Below are 3,469 nucleotides of genomic sequence, written 5' to 3'. Positions count from 1 at the left end.
GCAACTATTTATAGTTTGTTATATTTATCTTATTTATTTACCCCATCTGTCCTTCTATCTCAGGATTTCCTAACTTTTTTCCTTTCTTTCCTTCTTTCTTTTCTTTTGCCTTCATAGGAAGGACTGTTAAGTTTTCAACATTGATATTCCATTAAAACGTAATTTTTTTTTTTTTTTTTAAAGATGACCGGTAAGGGGATCTCAACCCTTGGCTTGGTGTTGTCAGCACCATGCTCAGCCAGTGAGCAAATCGGCCATCCCTATATGGGATCCGAACCCGGGGCCTTGGTGTTATCAGCACCGCACTCTACCGAGTGAGCCACGGGCCGGCCCCTAAAACGTAATTTTTAAGGACCAGCCCGTGTCTCACTTGGGAGAGCGTGGTGCTGACAACATCAAGTCAAGGGTTAAGATCCCCTTACCAGTCATCTTTAAAAAAAAAAAAATGTAATTTTTAAAGACCAGAATAAAGGATGATTTAGGGGACTGAACTGTATCCCCCAGAAAGATATGTCATGTTTTAACCCCAGTACCTGTGAATATGTTCTTACTCGGAAACAGGGTCTTTGAAGATATAATTATGTTAAGGTTCTGGAGATGAGATCTACCTGGATTTAGAGTAGGCCTGAAATCCAGTGGCTGATGTCCTTATATAAAACAAACAAACAAACAAACAATAAACAGAAGAGGAAGATTTGACACAGGGACACACAAGGAAGAAAGCCATGTGAAAATGGAGGTAGAGATTGGAGTTATACTGCTACAAACTAGGAATGCCAGGAACCACCAGAAAATGGAAGAGGTAAAGAAGGAGAAGGATTCTCCCCTAGAGCTTTCTGAGGGCGCATGGTCCTGGTGACGCCTTGATTTTAGACTTCTGGCCTCCAGAATTGTGAGAGAACAAATTTCTGTTGTTTTAAGCCACCCAGTTTGTGATAATTTGTTAGGGTAGCCCTTGGAAACTAATACACCTACAAGGTAAACATTCCGGATTTTTTTGTATGTAAATCCATTTTTGCTTTAATTTATAAAATTTTTCCTTCCCTCCCAATTGAGACTTTGGCCATAGGATTAAGACTGGTGATTCTAGCTGTTACAAAATATTTCAAAACATTATTCCTGATTAATTAGCAAATAAACACATTTTATGTGAACAAACACATTTTAATAACTTCCCTCTTATCCACCTAATCATTACAGTCAAGAAAGCAGCAGGCCCAATTTGTTGCTTATCATCTCCAAATCGACCCTTATTGATTGCTCTGTGAAAATGGATCTGGGTCATTTAAATATTCTTCCTTTTGTCAGCTGGCACAGATGCTTTGTCAGTAGAGGGCACTGGAAAGACAATTCATGAAGAAAGGGTTTAGCTTCCTGCTTCTGGTAGGCTCACTGGGTAGGCTGCTCCTGCAGCTTAGGTAGTTCTCTCCAGTGCCCAGCTTCTGTGGTGCAGTTTCAGTAGCACCAGGCAGCTTCTCTTGGCATCATCCCTCTGGTGATTTTGTAAAGTGCCTCTGTTGAAACACTTCTCTGTGAACATCTTTCTTAGGCACCCTAGAGGGCTGATTCCAGAGAGTATGTTTCTAGTAAGTTCCAGAGGGCTGAGTTCAAGTAATTTCCAGAGGCTGGAGTTTCAACAAATTCTGCTTGCAATGCACCACATCATTTTATTTTTCCTGTCATCAAGTGAGCCTTCGCTGGCTGTGTCCTCTCCAACAAGGTCTGAATATTAGCAGGGTTAAGAGTGGGGGGTGCTGTATCTCAATTCTAGGGGTAGTGGCTATATCATATCTACTATTACATTACTATGTATATCACATCTGCTATTCATATATATATATATATATATATATATATTTTCTTTTTTTTTTTTTGGCGCTGGCTGGTAAAGGGATCCGAACCCTTGATCTTGGTATTATCAACACCATGCTCTAACCAATTGATAAGCCAGCCAGCCCTCTTTATTTATTTAAGTCAAGTCTATGAAATTTATAAATTTTCATTACATCTCTATAAAATACTGCCACTCATCAGCAAGACTCTCACCTGTACAGAAACACCAGGTACCCACAACTGACCTGCTCCACAGCACCCGCCAGCACACCACTACCCAAGAGAAGCAAAGAAATACAAAAGTAAATGTACACCTTATACAGGCCAACCAAGCTTCTGGGAGTTTACTCAGGAGAACAACTCACAACAGAATAACAAACTAGACTGCAGGTTCCACTCCTATAGGCTCTGGAACTCCAAGCCCGACTGGTGCCAGAGCCTGCCCCTCCATTCACATGCCAAAGGCACCAACCCTAAGCCCCAGGAAGTTAACAGTCAGCAGAGGGAGGATTTCACTGTGATGAGGCAAGGGCACGGCGGGGTTGGTGGGGGCCCAGCAGCTACAGGGCAGATGTGAAGGGCTCTGGAACAAGGAAAGGTTTGAACAATTAGCTTGGGCCCCTCTAGGGAAGAGAGGGCCTTTTGTGCAGAATGTTACCATGAAGAGCAACACCCTGCTCCCCCACCAGCAAGTCAGGAACACCTTTGGTATATGAACAGTGGTGGGAGTCAACCAACTGGGCAGTAGTTTCTGAGAACTGGTTTTGGCATTGGTCAACATCTAGAGTCAGCACCAGGAGGTGGAGGGAGGCCCAGGTCTAGTGGCCAGACAGCACCGGGACAGGCTGTGGCATCTCTGCTTCCTGCTAGCCCTTCAGATACATGTCTTTAAGTACATACTCTCATACATAGGTATTTACATTTCTCAGTAGGTTGCCTTTTATGACTTAGATGGAATAAAATAAGTCAGAATTGTTTATACTTTTTAAAAAATGATAAAAATCTAAAACTATCAACAGTATAAACTGGACCAATCCCAGACTCTCCTGCAGGTGTGTATGATAATTCACCCTAGAGCTCCGAGTCCTTCTGGCCTTTCTGTCTCTGTTGTCCAGGGGTGGTGGAGCCCGGCAGGCCAGTGAGCACCGTGCAGCTGGTGCCTTGGTCTAAACTGTCCTTGCATGAGTCTTGTGGCTGAGATAGAAATCTTAGTTACCTTCAACTGTTCCACCAGCCGCCCCCATGGAGAAGCTGCCCATGGCATGGGGGTTGGTCAGTCAGGCTGTGGTGGTTGACGTGTGCCAGGCCAGCACTGAGCAAAGACAGCAGCATGCATGAGCCGGCCACCGAATTGAGGTTGGCCTGCAGCGACATGGAGCCCAGGGTGAACTGAAGCCGGGGGAGAAGGAGCCCAGGAAGGGGCAGTGCATCTGGGTTGAAGGAGCCACGCTGCATGTGGAAGATGCCACTGAGGCCAGGCTGGGGCCTCTGAGGAGGCCTGCGGGAGGCACAGACGAGGCAGAAATCAAGAGGTTGTGGCCATTCTTGAAGTAGAGTTCCCCAGTTAGCTCAGTTGGTTAGAGCATGGTGTTGATAACACCAAGGTCATGGGTTCAGATACCCATACCGCCAGATG

This window comes from Galeopterus variegatus, unplaced genomic scaffold (genome assembly GCF_000696425.1).
Source record: "Galeopterus variegatus unplaced genomic scaffold, G_variegatus-3.0.2 Scaffold4949, whole genome shotgun sequence".
NCBI lineage: Eukaryota > Metazoa > Chordata > Mammalia > Dermoptera > Cynocephalidae > Galeopterus > Galeopterus variegatus.
The sequence above is the reverse complement of the archived record's forward strand: the minus strand, read 5'-3'. Positions refer to the sequence as shown.